The sequence below is a fragment of the Aquarana catesbeiana genome, linkage group LG09 (assembly GCF_042186555.1).
Source record: "Aquarana catesbeiana isolate 2022-GZ linkage group LG09, ASM4218655v1, whole genome shotgun sequence".
NCBI lineage: Eukaryota > Metazoa > Chordata > Amphibia > Anura > Ranidae > Aquarana > Aquarana catesbeiana.
Window position 1 is genome coordinate 248,954,846 of NC_133332.1, and position 19,422 is coordinate 248,974,267.

Sequence of the window (19,422 nt, forward strand, 5' to 3'; positions counted from 1 at the left end):
AGTGGTTTAGACATTAATGGATGTCTGAGTTATTTTGAGGGGACAGCAAATTTACACTGTTGTAAAGTAGTGAGTGTACAGCTTGTATATTGGAGCAAAGTGTCATTTCTTCAGTGTTGTCACATGAAAATATATAATAAAATATTTACAAAAATGTGGGGGTGTACTCACTTTTGTGAGATACTAGTATGTCACCCCACACTCCAGAAATACTACTTAACACAGCTCCATCAAGGTCATCCTGGTTGGCATTCATTTTACTGAGCGAAGGACATGTGAAACCATGTTTTGACCCACTAGATACACTGACATTAAGAGAAGTTTCCAGATGTGCCCCATGCAATACTCTACGACAGTACCAGATGAGAGAACCTTTAACTCTTCACCAAATACTTGACAGACCATGGTCTATCACAGCAGCTGAAATATTTGAGTGGTCAACCAAGGATTAACTGGTCTTGGTAGATTCATACTCTGGCTGGAGGGAATTTGATGTTCTCCCATACACTTACCGTAACACAGTGATCAGGACATTAAAGTGGATATTCTCCACACAAGTGTAGCACCCTCCTAGGTAGGTACTAGAAAAGAGTATAGTTTTGGTCTTTCTGCGTACCAGGAAGCTGATCAGGTAAGACTTGATTGCTCTCTGCCTACCAGGGAGCAGGATCTATTGGTTAGGTCTGCTCATTATGCTTAGGTGCAGCTCAGCTTGACTGACTGGTCCAATAAGGAGGCATATTGGACAGTGGGAGGGGACCTGGCAAGTGAGTGCAAAGGCTTTGTTACAGTCCTGGCTATTGGCAGAGGAAAAGTGCCGCATTGCATGCTGGGATACTGTGTAAAAGCTCCGGGCACATTGCTCCCCGACTCAACTAACTCTGTGCATGAATCCAGGAGAGAGAGGGGTAGTTGCCCTCTCCTCCACGAAGGTTGTTGTGAAGCCTTGGGTCAGAGAGGAGCTGAACCCAGAGGTCTTGCAGAGCTGACTGGAAAGGAGACACCAGCAAGGATCTGATTCTGCCTACTGTGAGTACAGATCTGCATCTTAGGAGCCTGTCATCTTTGGAGCCTGTGTGTGTATGTATATGTGTGTATATATATATATATATATATATATATATATATATATATATTATACACACACACAACACCTGGGATGTGTGTGTGTGTGTGTGTGTGTGTATATATATATATATATATATATATATATATATATATATATATATATATATATATATATATATACACAGTGGCTTGCGAAAGTATTCGTCCCCCTTGAACTTTTCAACCTTTTGCCACATTTCAGGCTTCAAACATAAAGATATAAAATTTTAATTTTTTGTGAAGAATCACCAACAAGTGGGACACAATTGTGAAGTGGAACGAAATCTATTGGATATTTTAAACTTTTTTAGCAATTAAAAAACTGAAAAGTGGTGCGTGCAAAATTATTCGGCCCCTTTACTTTCAGTGCAGCAAACTCACTCCAGAAGTTCAGCGAGGATCTCTGAATGATCCAATGTTGTCCTAAATGACTGATGGTGATAAATAGAATCCACCTGTGTGTAATCAAGTCTCTGTATAAATGCACCTGCTCTGTGATAGTCTCAGGGTTCTGTTGAAAGCGCAGAGAGCTTCATGAAGACCAAGGAACACACCAGGCAGGTCCGTAATACTGTTGTGGAGAAGTTTAAAGCCGGATTTGGATACAAAAAGATTTCCCAAGCTTTAAACATCCCAAGGAGCACTGTGCAAGCGATCATTTTGAAATGGAAGGAGTATCAGACCACTGCAAATCTACCAAGACCTGGCTGTCCCACTAAACTTTTAGCTCAGACAAGGAGAAGACTGATCAGAGATGCAGCCAAGAGGCCCATGATCACTCTGGATGAACTGCAGAGAACTACAGCTGAGGTGGGAGAGTCTGTCCATAGGACAACAATCAGTCGTACACTGCACAAATCTGGCCTTTATGGAAGAGTGGCAAGAAGAAAGCCATTTCTCAAAGATATCCATAAAAAGTCTCGTCTAAAGTTTGCCACAAGCCACCTGGGAGACACACCAAACATGTGGAAGAAGGTGCTCTGGTCCGATGAAACCAAAATCGAACTTTTTGGCCACAATGCAAAACGATATGTTTGGCGTAAAAGCAACACAGCTCATCACACTCAACACACCATCCCCACTGTCAAACATGGTGGTGGCAGCATCATGGTTTGGCCTGCTTTTCTTCAGCAGGGACAGGGAAGATGGTTAAAATTGAGGGGAAGATGGATGCAGCCAAATACAGGACCATTCTGGATGAAAACCTGTTGGAGTCTGCAAAAGACCTGAAACTGGGACGGAGATTTATCTTCCAACAAGACAATGATCCCAAACATACAGCAAAATCTACAAAGGAATGGTTCACAAATAAATGTATCCAGGTGTTAGAATGGCCAAGTCAAAGTCCAGACCTAAATCCAATCGATAATCTGTGGAAAGAGCTGAAAACTGCTGTTCACAAACGCTCTCCATCCAACCTCACTGAGCTCGAGCTGTTTTGCAAGGAAGAATGGGCAAGAATTTCAGTCTCTCGATGTGCAAAACTGATAGAGACATACCCCAAGCGACTTGCAGCTGTAATCGCAGCAAAAGGTGGCTCTACAAAGTATTAACGCAAGGGGGCCGAATAATTTTGCACGCCCCACTTTTCATTTTTTTTATTAGTTGAAAAAGTTTCAAAAATCCAAAAGATTTCGTTCCACTTCACAATTGTGTCCCACTTGTTGGTGATTCTTCACAAAAAATAAAAATTTTATATCTTTATGTTTGAAGCCTGAAATGTGGCAAAAGGTTGAAAAGTTCAAGGGGGCCGAATACTTTCGCAAGCCACTATACACACACACACACACACACACACACACACACACACACACACACACACACACACACACACACACACACACACTATGCTGTAAGTGCAGCTAACTGACTGTCCTGCCTAATCTAACTTAAATCAAATGACACTGTTTCTCTGTTTCTGTTTCTCAACGCCGGAACACACTACATAGGGCCGCTGTGCAGGGGCGTGTACTAAACCCCCTGAGCCATAATTGGCCAAAGCCACCCTGGCTTTGGCCAATTATAGCTCTCTCTACAGACAGCGCTGTGATTGGCCAAGCATGCGGTTCATAGTGCATGTTTGGCCAATCATCAGCCAGCAATGCACTGCGATGCCGCAGTGAATTATGGGCCGTGACGCGCCACACAAATGAGGTAATATTACCATATGCCAATATTAATAAAGTTCACACAGTTTCATAAATACAACATATAAATGTGCAAGCCAAGCTTATATGTGCATATGTTCATAACTGCACATTTCTACTGTTTTTTTGCTTGTATCTATCAATATTATTTATGCCTAGCACTGCACTTTTTGAATTTATAAAAAGGAAAGATAAGCCATGACAAATTGGCCAGACGCCTTTCTCCTCTGGAGCCTAAGCAGGTGGTAATGAAGGAGACAGCCCGTGGATTTGACAAACTGGCCATGGTTCATGGAAAGGCCTGCCAACCAAACAGCTATGTTGTCCATTCTGATGGTAAGACCTATGTAAGGGACCACTGTCCCCTACTACAGTTAATTGAAATATACTGTACTACCGCCGCCCATGTGCCCATGATCACTTTAGGACCCCAAGCACAGCCATCTGCTGCTGTGCCAATTGATAATGAACACTCCAACAATGGATATAACACACAACTGCAACCAAATTATGATGGTGACAGGCAAGAGGTTTCGGACTCGCAAGCCCCACAAGTCGTTACTCGATCTGGAAGAGTGTGTGAACCCAATTTAAAGTTTAAAGACTTTATCACACACTGGGGGTGATTTACTAAGACGAATGCGCTGTGCCAGTTCATAACTTAATTGGTGCGCTGGAAGTCATTAACCGAACGTGCGAATCGGCGCACTTTGAAGCGTAAAACGATAATAAATATGTAAACTGGTGCTAGGGTAACTGCAGTTTTCTCATTGATAATAGCGCACGCCCAATATAATTGGTTAATTTCATCTCATTGGATGTGTCTTGTTAGGCAATTAGTAGGTGTTCTCAGTTAATTAACCCTTTTGATTCTGATCTCATTCCTATGACTTCGAATATATCTATTTTTACCCAAATCTTTCACTACATTATAAAGAGCAAAGAAGTGTTTCTAAACCCAATAAATTAATATTTTCAGATCTTGATCTTTAACCAGTTGCCGACCGCCTCACGATGATATACGTCGGTACAATGGCACGGGCAGGCAGAATCATGTACCTGTACGTGATCTGCCTCCCGCGGACGGGAGGTCCGATCGGACCCCCCCGGTGCCCGAGGTGGTCGGCTTCTGTCCAGGAGCGATCAGACGTGAGGGGGAGGCCATCCATTCGTGGCCCCCCCTCGTGATCGCTCCCAGCCAATGAGAATCTTCCTCTGCCTCTGTATAGTAAACCGAGTCAGAGGAAGTGATGTCATCGCTCCTCGGCTCGGTATTTTCCGTTCCGGCGCCGAGGAGAGTAGACATCGATGTGAGTGTAAAACACATACACACGCAGTGGAACACGCCAGGCATACATTATACCCCCCATCACCCCCCGATCACCCCCTGATCACCCCACCCTCCCCCCCGTCACACTGACACCAAGCAGTTTTTTTTTCTTTCTGATTACTGCATTGGTGTCAGTTTGTGACAGTTAGTGTGGTAGGGCAGTTAGTATTAGCCCGCTTTAGGTCTAGGATACCCCCCTAACCCCCCTAATAAAGTGTTAACCCCTTGATCACCCCCGTCGCCAGTGTCACTAAGCGATCATTTTTCTGATCGCTGTATTAGTGTCACTGGTGACGCTAGTTAGGAAGGTAAATATATAGGTTCGCCGTCAGCGTTTTATAGCGTCAGGGACCCCCATATACTACCTAGTAAAGGTTTTAACCCCTTGATTGCCCCCCTAGTTAACCCTTTCACCAGTGATCACCGTATAACTGTTACGGGTGATGCTGGTTAGTTTATTTTTTATAGTGTCATGGCACCCGCCGTTTATTACCGAATAAAGGTTTAGCCCCCTGATCTCCCGGCGGTGATATAACTTAGGTTTTAGGGTCAGATAGGGTCTGCGTTGCCCCAGGCAGCGTCAGGTTAGCGCCAGTACCGCTAACACCCACCCACGCACGCAGCATACACCTCCCTTAGTGGTATAGTATCTGAACGGATCAATATCTGATCCGATCAGATCTATACTAGCGTCCCCAGCAGTTTAGGGTTCCCAAAAACGCAGTGTTAGCAGGATCAGCCCAGATACCTGCTAGCACCTACGTTTTGCCCCTCCGCCCGACCCAGCCCAGCCCAGCCCACCCAAGTGTAGTGTCGATCGATCACTGTCACTTACAAAACACTAAACACATAACTGCAGCGTTCGCAGAGTCAGGCCTGATTCCTGCGATCGCTAACAGTTTTTTTGGTAGCGTTTTGGTGAACTGGCAAGCACAGTGGCCTAGTACATCCCGGTCGTAGTCAAACCAGCACTGCAGTAACACTTGGTGACGTGGCGAGTCCCATAAGTGCAGTTCAAGCTGGTAAGGTGGCAAGCACAAGTAGTGTCCCACTGCCACCAAGAAGAAGACAAAAACAGGCCCGTCGTGCCCATAATGCCCTTCCTGCTGCATTTGCCAATCCTAATTGGGAACCCACCACTTCTGCAGCACCCGTACTTCCCCCATTCACATCCCCAACCAAATGCAGTCGGCTGCATGAGAGGCATTTTCTTTATGTCCTCCCGAGTACCCCTACCCAACGAACCCCCCCAAAAAAGATGTTGTGTCTGCAGCAAGCGCTGATATAGGCGTGACACCCGCTATTATTGTCCCTCCTGTCCTGACAATCCTGGTCTTTGCATTGGTGAATGTTTTGAACGCATGGGGGCAGCAGGGGCAGAGGAGCGATTTGCTCCTACCTTTTGCGGGAGGATGCCCCCCTGCTTCGGCATATATAAATGGTGCATGTATGCTCATCATTAGAAGTGGGTGGATGAAGGGAGGTATTCTAATGGTGGGCATACCCACCGATCAATCTCTTTTTTTCGTTCAGCCCACAGGCTGCATGGAAAAAAAAAGATCACAATATATGCCCAACAAGGACCAGCAATGTACTGGTATGTTGCTGGACTTTTGAGTGGTTATACCAGAATGATGCCTGCAGGTTTAGGTATCATCTTGGTATCATTCTTTTCAGCCAGCGGTTGGCTTTCATGTAAAAGCAATCCTAGCGGCTATTTAGCCTCTAGACTGCTTTTATAAGCAGTGGGAGGGAATGCCCCCCCCCCACCGTCTTCCATGTTTTCCTCTGGCTCTCCTGTCCCAACAGGGAACCTGAGAATGCAGCCGGTGATTCAGCCAGCTGACCATAGAGCTGATCAGAGATCAGAGTGGCTCCAAACATCTCTATGGCCTGAGAAACCGGAAGCTACGAGCATTTCATGACTTAGATTTCGCGGGATGTAAACAGCGCCATTGGGAAATTGGGAAGGCATTTTATCACACCGATCTTGGTGTGGTCAGATGCTTTGAGGGCAGAGGAGAGATCTAGGGTCTAATAGATCCCAATTTTTTCAAAAAAGAGTACCTGTCACTACCTATTGCTATCATAGGGGATATTTACATTCCCTGAGATAACAATAAAAATGATTAAAAAAAAATGAAAGGAACAGTTTAAAAATAAGATAAAAAAGCAAAAAAATAAAAAAAGCACCCCTGTCCCCCCCTGCTCTCGCGCAAAGGCGAACGCAAGCGTCGGTCTGGCGTCAAATGTAAACAGCAATTGCACCATGCATGTGAGGTATCACCGTGAAGGTCAGATCGAGGGCAGTAATTTTAGCAGTAGACCTCCTCTGTAAATCTAAAGTGGTAACCTGTAAAGGCTTTTAAAAATGTATTTAGTTTGTCGCCACTGCACGTTTGTGCACAATTTTAAAGCATGTCATGTTTGGTATCCATGTACTCAGCCTAAGATCATCTTTTTTATTTCATCAAACATTTGGGCAATATAGTGTGTTTTAGTGCATTAAAATTTAAAAAAGTGTGTTTTTTCCCAAAAAAATGCATTTGAAAAATCGCTGTGCAAATACTGTGTGAAAAAAAAAAATGAAACACCCACCATTTTAATCTGTAGGGCATTTGCTTTAAAAAAATATATAATGTTTGGGGATTCAAAGTTTTTTTCTTGCAAAAAAAAAAAAAATAAAAATTTTTATGTAAACAAAAAGTTTCAGAAAGGGCTTTGTCTTCAAGTGGTTAGAAGAGTGGGTCATGTGTGACATAAGCTTCTAAATATTGTGCATAAAATGCCAGGACAGTTCAAAACCCCCCCAAATGACCCCATTTTGGAAAGTAGACACCCCAAGCTATTTGCTGAGAGGCATGTCGAGTCCATGGAATATTTTATATTGTGACACAAGTTGCAGGAAAAATACAAATTTTTTTTTTTTTTTTTTTGCACAAAGTTGTCACTAAATGATATTGCTCACAAAAATACCATGGGAATATGTGAAATTACACCCCAAAATACATTCTGTTGCTTCTCCTGAGTATGGGGATACCACATGTGTGAGACTTTTTGGGAGCCTAGCTGCGTACGGGACCCCGAAAACCAAGCACCGTCTTCAGGCTTTCTAAGGGTGTAAATTTTTGATTTCACTCTTCACTGCCTATCACAGTTTCGGAGGCCATGGAATGCCCAGATGGCACAAAACCCCCCCAAATGACCCTATTTTGGAAAGTAGACACCCCAAGCTATTTGCTGAGAGGTATAGTGAGTATTTTGCAGACCTCACTTTTTGTCACAAAGTTTTGAAAATTGAAAAAAGGAAAAAAAATGTTTTTTTTCTTGCTTGGTGAAAAGAAAAAAACATTTTTTTTTCTTTTTTCAATTTTCAAAACTTTGTGACAAAAAGTGAGGTCTGCAAAATACTCACTATACCTCTCATCAAATAGCTTGGGGTGTCTACTTTCCAAAATAGGGTCATTTGGGGGGGTTTTGAGCCATCTGGGCATTCCATGGCCTCCGAAACTGTGATAGGCAGCGAAGAGTGAAATCAAAAATTTACGCCCTTAGAAAGCCTGAAGACGGTGCTTGGTGCTTGGAAAAATGTGCTTGGAAAAATGTCATTTTCAAAAACAAATGAGAGCTGCAAAATACTCACCATGCCTCTCAGCAAATAGCTTGGGGTGTCTACTTTCCAAAATGGGGTCATTTTGGAGGGGGGGGGGGGGTGTGCCAGCTTGGCATTCCATGGCCTCCGAAACTGTGATAGGCAGTGAAGCGTGAAATCAAAAATTTACGCCCTTAGAAATCCTGAAGGCAGTGATTGGTTTTCGGAGCCCCGTACGCGCCTTGGCTCCCAAAAAGTGCCACACATGTGGTATCCCCATACTCAGGAGAAGCAGCTAAATGTATTTTGGGGTGCAATTCCACATATGCCCATGGCCTGTGTGAGCAATATATCATTTAGTGACAACTGTTTGTAATTTTTTTTTTTTTTTTTTTCAATCACTTGGGACAAAAAAAATAATATTCAATGGGCTCAACATGCCTCTCAGCAATTTCCTTGGGGTGTCTACTTTCCAAAATGGGGTAATTTGGGGGGGGTTTTGTACTGCCCTGCCATTTTAGCACCTCAAGAAATGACATAGGCAGTCATAAATTAAAGGCTGTGTAAATTCCAGAAAATGTACCCTAGTTTGTAGGCGCTATAACTTTTGCGCAAACCAATAAATATACACTTATTGACATTTTTTTTTACCAAAGACATGTGGCCGAATGCATTTTGGCCTAAATGTATGACTAAAATTGAGTTTATTGGATTTTTTTTTTATAACAAAAAGTAGAAAATATCATTTTTTTTCAAAATTTTCGGTCTTTTTCCGTTTATAGCGCAAAAAATAAAAACGGCAGAGGTGATCAAATATCATCAAAAGAAAGCTCTATTTGTGGGAAGAAAAGGACGCAAATTTCGTTTGGGTACAGCATTGCATGACCGCGCAATTAGCAGTTAAAACGATGCAGTGCCAAATTGTAAAAAGTGCTCTGGTCAGGAAGGGGGTAAATCCTTCCGGGGCTGAAGTGGTTAAAAGGTGACCATACACTGCAATCAGTTTTAAATCAATTTTTTTTAAGTACTGTTTGATTTCCTATAATTTGAATTAATTGTTCAAGTGCGTCTTCCTATTACCTATTTTGCTGAAATAAGTAGTTGTACAGAGTTTGGCTAATCAGGATGGTCATGCACTATACAATCTGAGTGCCAAAATTGGAATGTAGATGTGCCATGACCCACTTGTATTTTCCTAACGATATTTCCTGGGCATTATACAAGACACATGAGAAACCACATTTTTTCAAGACATGCTAGAGCAGGGGTCTCAAACTGGCGGCCCTCCAGCTGTTGTGAAACTACAAATCCCATGAGGCATTGCAAGGCTGACAGTTACAAGTATGACTCCCCCAGGCAGAGGCATGATGGGACTTGTAGTTTTGCAACAGCTGGAGAGCCGCTAGTTTGAGACCCCTGTGCTAGAGTGATCAGGAATCTTCAAACTACGGCCCTCCAGCTGTTGCAGAACTACACATCCCATGAGGCATTGTAAAACTGTGACATTCACAGACATGACTAGGCATGATGGGAATTGTAGTTCCTGAATAGGGATGAGCTTCGTGTTCGAATCGAATGCATGCTCGACTCGAACATCGTGTGTTCAGTCGTTCGCCGAATTATTATAATGCCCGTGGTATTAATATATAATTATATTAATAACACAGGCAGGCAGCTACAGTATTTACAGTTAGTGTACTGCATCCTCTGCACAGCGTGCACCTAAAGCTACCTGAAGAAAATTGCTGTTGTTCTGCTCCTATTAATACCACAGGCAGGCAGCTACAGTATTTACAGTTAGTGTACTGTGTCCTTTGCACAGTGTGTACCTAAAGCTACCTGAAGACAATTGCTGGTGTTCTCATACTAATAATACTACAGGCAGGCAGTTGATTCTGCTAGCTGCAGTATCAGTATATATATACATCCCAGCTTTGTGCAGCTACATCTCACTGCAGGCCATTAGTATGTCTGGAAGGCCAACAAGGAGAGGCAGACAGTCACAAGCCAATAAAAGAGGGCAAGCAGGCTTTGTGTCTAGAGGCAACAGTGCTGGTCGTGGAGATGGTGCATCCTCATCAGCATGTGGCCGTGGGACACGCTTGTACTTTTTTTCTACACCTGACCGTGTTGAGCCACAACATGCGGAAGGCTTGGTAGAGTGGATGACCAAGCCATCCTCATCCTCCTCATCCTCTCTCACCCAGGCTCAGGGTACTTTGTCTAGCAAAGCAGCTGCCAATGCGGCCTCTTCCCTCGGCTCAATGGCATCAGTCACTCTTTCCCTAGCCCCACCATGTCCTCCTGAGAAGTCCTCCGAACTGTTTGACCACAGTGTTGGGTACATGCTCCAGGAGGATGCCCAGCATTTTAAAGGCTCCGATGATGGTACCCAGCTAGAGGGGGTGCCTAAGAAGGAGAGCAATCTGGCAGTCATGTTCCCCCAGCTGCAGCATACTGCCAGCTTTGCTCCAGTGATGAGGAGGGAGGGGATGATAAGGTCACTGACTCCACGTGGGTGCCTGATAGGAGAGAGGAGGAGGAGGCACATCACCAATGAGGCAGGATGCCCTCCAGGGGCCAGCTTAAGGGCAGCTCACCGACTGCATCACACCGCAGAGCTCCGCATGTGCAGGGCGCTGTTGTCTCTGCACGTTATTCCAAAAGTTCTTTGGTGTGGGCCTTTTTTGAGACAAGTGCATCAGATCCCACCGCTGCTATTTGCAACATATGTCTCAAGCGTATCTCGCGTGGCCAAAACATCTCCCGCTTGAGCACCACATGCTTGACCAGACATATGTTGACCTGCCATGCAGTTCGTTGGCAAGTGTACCTAAAAGACCCACAAAAAAGAACAAAGAGGACCTCTCCTTGCTCCTCATCAGCTGGGATCTCCAACCCCACTATACCTTCAGTCCTCTCTGAGACCTGCACTGAGAGGAATGAAGGTGTAGAACTAGGTGTGTCACAGCCAGGTACTTGGGGGCAATCTGCTATTGGTACACTGATGTCAGATTGTACCAGGCAAATTTCCCTGCCCCAGCTGCTGCACCGCCGAAAGAAATTCGCTCCCAGCCATCCACATGCCCAGCGGTTGAATGCTAGCTTGGCTAAATTGCTAGCACTTCAACTGCTGCTTTTTCAGTTGGTAGACTCTGCCCCCTTCTGTGAGTTTGTGGAATGTGCAGTTCCTCAGTGGCAGGTTCCCAAATGCCACTTTTTCTCACGGAAGGATTCCGGCTCTCTACTGGCATGTGGAAGGCAATGTCTTGGCCTCGCTGGACAGGGCGGTCAGTGGTAAGGTGCATATTAGCACTGACTCATGGTCCAGCAGGCATGGACAGGTACGTTACCTATCTTTCACCGCGCACTGGGTGACTCTTCTGGCAGCTGGGAAGGATGCAGGACAGGGTGCAGTAGTGTTGGAGGTTGTTCCGCCACCATGCCTCCAAAATACTACTAGTGGTAATTCTGCCACACCTCTCTCCTCCACCCCCTCCCATTTTTTCTTTCTCCATGGCCTCTTCCTGTGCTGATTTGTCTTCGGAACCAGCGGTGCTCTGTAGGCGTTCAAGGGGATACGCAAGCACGCAGGCCAAAAGATGCCATGCGGTGCTTGAGCTGGTGTGCTTGGGGGACAGGAGCCACACTGAGGCAGATATTCTGTCAGCTCTGCAGGGGCAGGTTTTCGAGGTGGTTGATGCCACGCCAGCTTAAGGCAGGTATGGTGGTTTGCAACAATGGCACCAACCTCCTCTCCGCCCTCCGACAGGGACAACTGACGCATGTGCCCTGTTTGGCTCACGTCCTTAACTTGATGGTGCAGCGGTTCTTGAGTAGGTACCCGGGCTTACAGGATGTCCTGAGGCAGGCCGGGAAAGTCTGTGTGCATTTCCGCAGGTCATATAATGCCAGTGCTCGGCTGGCTGACCTCCAAAAGGAATTTAACCTGCCCAAGAACCACCTAATCTGTGACATGCCCACCAGGTGGAACTCAACGTTGGCCATGCTGCAGCGGCTGCACACGCAGCAGAGGGCCATCAATGAGTACATGTGCGACTATGGCACCAGGACAGGGTCAGGGGAGCTCGGTTTTTTTTTCCCCACGCCAGTGGGCCATGATCAGGGATGCATGCACTGTCCTGTCACCATTTGAGGAGGCCACGAGGATGGTGAGCAGTGACAGTGCATGCATCAGTGACACTGTCCCCCTTGTCAACCTGTTGGAGCACACGCTGCGTGGAATAATGGACAGGGCACTTGAGGCAGAACAGAGGCAGGAAGAGGAGGACTATCTTTAGCTCTCAAGGCCCCCTTTATCCAGTGTTCCTGCGTACCCGCCAATCACACAGGAAGAAGACGAGGAGGATTGTGTCAGCATGGAGGTGGAGTCTGGCACTCAGCATCAGCAGCAGTCTTTAAGAGATCATTTACAGTCCCAAGAAACCCATGGACTTGTACGTGGCTGGGAGGAGGTGGCTGCGGATCATGTCCTCCTTAGTGACCCAGAGGACTCCGGACCGAATGCCTCAGCAAACCTACGCTGCATGGCCTCCCTGATCCTGCAAAGCCTGCGGAAGGATCCTCGTATTCGTGTTATCAAGGAGAGGGATCAATACTGGCAACCCTCCTTGATCCACATTACAAGGGTAAGGAACCTTATCTTGCCATCACAGAGGGAGCAGAGGATGAAACATCTTTGGTAGGCCTTGCAGAAAGGTCTGTACAACGCGTTCCCAGAGACTGGGAGGTTACAAACTCCTGTTCCTGGACAACGTGTTGCTGAGGCTTCGGTCAGTCAAAGAAGGAGCGGTGGAGAAGGTGGCTGTCTGACCGATGCGTTCAGACAATTTTTTAGTCCGCAGCCCCAAGGTATGATCGGTTCCAGCAACCATCGCCAGTGTCTGTTTTACATGGTGCAGGAATACCTAGGGGCAAGATCTGACTTGGACACTTTTCCCACTGAAAATCCTCTGGGTTACTGGATCTTGAGGATGGATCACTGGCCAGAGCTTGCACAGTATGCAATTGAGCTACTGGCCTGTCCTGCATCCAGCGTTCTTTCGGAACGCACATTCAGTGCTGCTGGCGGTTTTGTAACCGATCACAGGGTGTGCCTGTCCACTGACTTGGTCGATCGACTAACCTTCATAAAAATGAATCAGTCTTGGATCACCACCAGCTACCAAGCACCTGATGCTGATGTAACCGAATCATTTTTTTTTAAATGTCAGATCCCTTCAAGACTGCCTATACTAATGCTGAGTGACTCTCCTGTTATGCTGAGTAACTATCCTCTTCCTCAATGATTATGCTGATAGCTTGTAAGAATATTTTTGGTTCTGGGCACCGCCACCAGTGGCTAAGGCCCAATTTTTCAGCCCCTGTTCAACAGGGACATGTAATTACAATTCTTGATCTAATATTTCACAGCAGGGCCCGTTCCAGCTCCCACCAAGAGTAACTGTGAGGACTTATGCCCCGTACACACGGTTGGATTTTCCGATGGAAAATGTTGTTGTCGGAAATTCTGACTGTGTGTAGGCTCCATCACACATTTTCCATCGGATTTTCCGACACACAAAGTTTGAGAGCAGGATATAAAATTTTCCGAAAACAAAATCCTTTGTCGGAAATTCCGATCTTGTGTACACAAATCCGACGGACAAAGTGCCATGCATGCTCAGAATAAATAAAGAGATGAAAGCTATTGGCCACTGCCCCGTTTATAGTCCCGACGTACGTGTTTTACGTCACCGCGTTTAGAATAATCGGATTTTCCGACAACTTTGTGTGACCGTGTGTATGCAAGACAAGTTTGAGCCAACATCCGTCGGAAAAAATCCTAGGATTTTGTTGTCGGAATGTCCGAACAAAGTCCGACCGTGTGTACGGGGCATTACAGTGTTGCGGCAACACCACCACCAAAGGCCCAATTTTTCTGCCCCTGTTAAACAGGTGCATGTAATTACAATTCTTGATCTAATATATCATAGCAGGGCCCGTTTCTGCGCCCACCAAAAGGAACTGTGAGGACTTACAGTGTTGTGGCACCAGCACCACCACCAAAGGCCCATTTTTTCTGACCCTGTTCAACAGGGGCATATAATTACAATTCTTGATCTAATATTTCACAGCAGAGCCCGTTCCTGCGCCCACCAAGAGTAACTGTGAGGGCTTACAGTGATGTGGCAACACTAACACCTAAGGCCCCAATTTCTGCAGAGTATATAGGGCAGGCCCCTACTTTCAAGCATCCAACTTACAAACGACTCCTACTTGCAAACGGAAGGAGACAACAGGAAGTGAGATGAAATCTACCCCTAGGAAGGGGAATTCTCTCCTGTAAGAGTTAATATGGGAAAAACGTGTCTCCTTTCCACTGATGCTTTATCACCAATCCTTGTTTCACTAAAAACCCCAAGTTGTCAAAAAACATTTGTCATTGGGACAGTAAGTGAGGTAAAATCTTCTGAAGAGGTGCACAGACAGCAAAACAAATGTCACAGGGGTGATAACCCTTCCCTATGTTTTCCAAAAAGCTTAAAAATAGATTTTTTTAGCTGGAGCTACACTTTAAAAATGTACCAGTTCAAAATTACAAACAGATTCTACTTAACAATAAACCTACAGTCCCTGTCTTGTTTGCACCGCCTGTATACTGCTGTTCAGAAGGCGTGGGGCCCCACACCTTTCCTTTTTTTAATTTGGGTGCGGGGTTCCCCCTTAATATCCATACAAGACCCAAAGGGCCTGGTAATAGATGTGGGGGGGGGTACCCATGCTGTTTGTCTCACTGATTTTCATCCATATTTCTGGTACCGGACATTACATTAAAGCCGTAAGCAGTTTTAAATGACTTTTATTACTTTAAAAATGTCATTTTGTGCAGGGAATGTTCTAAGCACGGGAAACACGCGCCACTTTACAGGCATACTATAGACACCCCCCAGGTACGATATTTAAAGGAATATTTCACTTTTTTTTTCACTTTAAGCATCATTAAAATCACTGCTCCTGAAAAAACGGCCGTTTTTTTTGCATTGATACATGTCCCCTGGGGCAGGACCCGGGTCCCCAAACCCTTTTTAGGACAATACCATACAAATTTGCCTTTAAAATGAGCACTTTTGATTTCGAACGTTCGAGTCCCATAGACTTCAATGGGGTTCTAACGTTCGTGCAAATTTTCGGTCTGTTCGCAGGTTCTGCAGCGAACCGAACCGGGGGGTGTTCGGTCATCCCTATTCCTGAACAACTGGAGGGCCGTAGTTTTTTTTTTTTTTTTTAATCAAAACTGGTTTATTGATATATTGCTCATATGATACATACAGTTATTGTAGTATAAAGACAAAGAAAAACAATACATGTAGTATATGTCTCTGTGGGTATACATAGCGTCTGAGCAATAACAGAAGATAGTGCATATAATACATTTCTTTTACACCTTTCCATCCCCAAAGAAGAAAAATTTGAAAGGGGGTTTAACCAGCACTTTCGACCAAGTATGATAAATCAGTGTTACACTTTTCTTCAATTCACAGATAACGCGAAGTCTAGTGCATAACCTTTAAACTTAACCAAATTTGTGTTTCCTGTCTCTCTCTTGCTCTCTTCCACCCCCCCTCCAATCTTGATAACATTTTACTGAAGAAGTCTATTCATTACCAATTGTGGTGGAGCTAGGCTAGGGTCATCCAGCCATGGTTACCAAATAAGATTGAATTTTCCAACAGCCTTTCTGCGGCTGTAGGCCAACCATTCTCTGAGAAGTAAAGAATTAACATATGCAATCCACTGCTTTCCTGTGGGGACCGCAGCTGCCAAACAATACTGTGCTATAAGTTTCCTGGCCAGGTACATCAGTCTAGTGATCATATAATACATGCCCCTTGGGTACATTTCTTCATCTATTGCCCCAAGCAAGTACACCAGGGGGTTGAGAGGAACAGGAACCTGAGCTAGTCTGGATATGCATTGTGACACCTCTGCCCAATACCAGTGGAGTTTCGGGCACCTCCAGAACAAATGTATAAAGTCCCCCTGATGTGCTTAGATTTTGGGCATGGGGGGAGTCTCTACTTCCCCAGCTGTGGAGTTGTGTTGGTGTTCTATAGGCTCTATGTAGGATAAATAATTGTGACAGTTTATGAGACGTGGAAACAGATACTGCGGGTTTTGCCTCCAGGGCCATGTCCCACTGATCACCATCTATGTCTCCGATATCATCTACCCACTTACATCTACTCTTGTGAAAGGTATGATCCTGGAAGGAGGACAACAGTTCTGCGTATATCCTAGATATATGCTGCTGCACCCTCAGGGCATGTCTAAGTTGTTGGAATTTGTAGAAACCCCTTGGGGTTAAGTGAAACTCCCCGCATATCTGTTCATAGGTTTTCAGTACTGTCCCTTCATATAGCTGCGGGAAGAACCAGATCCCACTTTCTCTCCATGAGGAGAACCCCTGTAGTTCCTGAAGTTCTCGGTAACTAGGGTTGTTCCACAGTGGAGTGAAAGGCATCGAACCCCCAATCCCCATCGCCTTCTGAAATCCCTTTCATGCTTTTTTAAGGAGGCCATTGATGGGGGTTGATTGCAGGATACCTGTTAGATCCATTTCCATATGGGAGGCTTCCTTCACTGAGGGGTTAGTCATGGATACCAGGTTAATTACGGGGTCATCACCTGCGTCCCTTCCCCACCCTGCTAGTTGTTAATTTGTGAGGCTAGAAAATACATTTTAGGGTGCGGTACAGCTAGTCCCCCCTTCTCTGCTGGTGGACACAAGAATGTACATCCATAGATATATATTTGGGCAGCACAGTGGGGTAGTGGTTAGCACTTTCACCTAGCAGCAAAAAGGGTCGCTGGTTCAAATCCCATCCGTGACACCATCTGCCTGGAGTTTGCATGTTCTCCCTGTGCCTGCATGGGTTTCCTCCAGGTATTCTGGTTTCCTCCCACACTTTAAAAACATGCTGGTAGGTAAATCGGATCCTGTCTAAATTGGCCCTGATATGTATGAATGTGTGTTAGAGACCCACAAAAATACCACCCCATGTCAAAGAACATAAATATTTGCAAATTTAAGAAAATTAAGGATCATCTCTTCCTCAGAGAACAGTGAGTGTGACATGGTGGGAAGAAATTAGCAGCAGTACAAGCAACTTCCTGTAGGAGCATGATGTAACCTCCAGTGTGCTGGCCACCGATTACAGGAACAAACCTTCGCGTGCACACACCAGTTGCGCATCTCGCATACACAGTGGTCGCGCATCTAGCTGCAGGAACCCAATTTTTAGGGAAATTAATCGTAAAGCAAATGCAGATTTCCAGCACTGGATTGACAAATGTTTCTAGTGAAAGACAATTGGTGTTTTCTAGTAGCCTCCATGGCGGTTTTCCAGAGTGTGGCTCGCGGTTAAATTTCAGCACCATTAGCGGTAACCCCGAGCCACACTCGGGATTACATCTCGGGATCCTGGTGCAGTGTTACTTACCTTGTCCCCAAGATCCTGCGATGTTCCCCCGCTGTGTCCGCGGGCTCTGTCCTCCTCCCGAAGCCTCCATGTGCCAGGCTCCGTTCCCTGCGAGCGTCACGACACACGGGGGCGGAGCCTGGCAGCAAATTAAAAAAAGTGAAAATTCATAACACATACAGTACACTAATCTTACAGATTACATTACTGTATGCAATTATTTCACATCCCTTTTGTCCGCACTGCTTTGTCCAATGCCCTGCATGCAGTTTTATATGATATATACTGTTCTTTCTGCCTGGAAACTGGAGATTGTCCATAGCAACCAAAAAGTGTCCCTTTACATCAAAAGTGGTTTTAGACCAGCTAGAAAACAGCAATAGTAAATTAGAACACTTGCAGAATTGAGCGATGGTGAATCGTGGGGAAATTTATTTTATTATTATTATTCTTTTTTATATTTATTTATTATATTATAATTTTGTGTTTCAAACTTCATCATACCCGGGATATCTACTAGACTCTTGGTGGACAGATTTAAGTGTGGTATTGCTAAGAATTACAGGCCTACAATATAAAAAGCCAAATTTCTATGCAAAATAATTGTGCAGCAAAAATCTGAAATAATCATACCGCCAGGGAGGTTAAACAAGGTCTAAATGTTGACATGCATCACAGTTTAACTTTGCAAAGACACATTCCTAAGTTCAACTAAATGAAATCCTTTCTTATTTTTGTTTGGGGCTAGAGTGCAGAGGGATTAGAAGTCATGTCAGTTTTTGGGGATGTCTGCACCCCTAATAGGGTGAAGACACCTCCCAAATTTGCTACTTTCTCCTTCAAATTTATTCACTTCCTGTCACATAGCCAAACAGGAAGTGAGGGTAAAACCCTACCAATGTCTTTCCTTGGAGACACACAGGTCAGTCTAAATAGTTTCCCCATTTGGTAAATTGCACTCTAGCATTTTGTTCTGTACACCCCAAATTATTAGGTATTTTGAACTTTGGGGTTTATTTACTAAAGGCAAATCCACTTTACACTACAAGTGTACTTGGAAGTGCAGTTGCTGGAGATCCGAGGGGCGACATTCAAGGAAAATAAAAAAAAAAGCATCTTTGCTTCTACATGATTGGATGATAAAATCACCAGTGCTTTCCCTCTGCAATGATCGTGAAACACCCCCCTGTTCGGTTCGCATCCAGAACATGCGAACAGGCAAAACATTTGTTCGAACACACGAACACCATTAAAGTCTATGGGACACGAGCATGAAAAATCAAAAGTGCTAATTTTAAAGGTTAATATGCAAGTTATTGTCATAAAAAGTGTTTGGGGACCTGGGTCCTACCCCAGGGGACATGTATCAATGCAAAAAAAGTTTTAAAAATGGCCGTTTTTTCGGGAGCAGTGATTTTAATAATACTTAAAGTGAAACAATAAAAGTGAAATATTCCTTTAAATTTCGTACCTGGGGGGTGTCTATAGTATGCCTGTAAAGTAGCGCATGTTTCCCGTGTTTATAACAGTCCGAAAGCAAAATTACATTTCTAAAGGAAAAAAAACTAATTTAAAAGTGCTAGCGCTAGTGCCGGCTATTAATGAATTGTCGGTCCCGACAATACACATAAAAGTCATTGAAAGTCATTGAAAAAAAAATGCGTGTGGGTCCCCCAAAATTCCATTACCAGGCCCTTCAGGTCTGGTATGGATATTAAGGTTGAACTCCAAGACAACATTTTTTTAAAAATGACCTGATTTTTA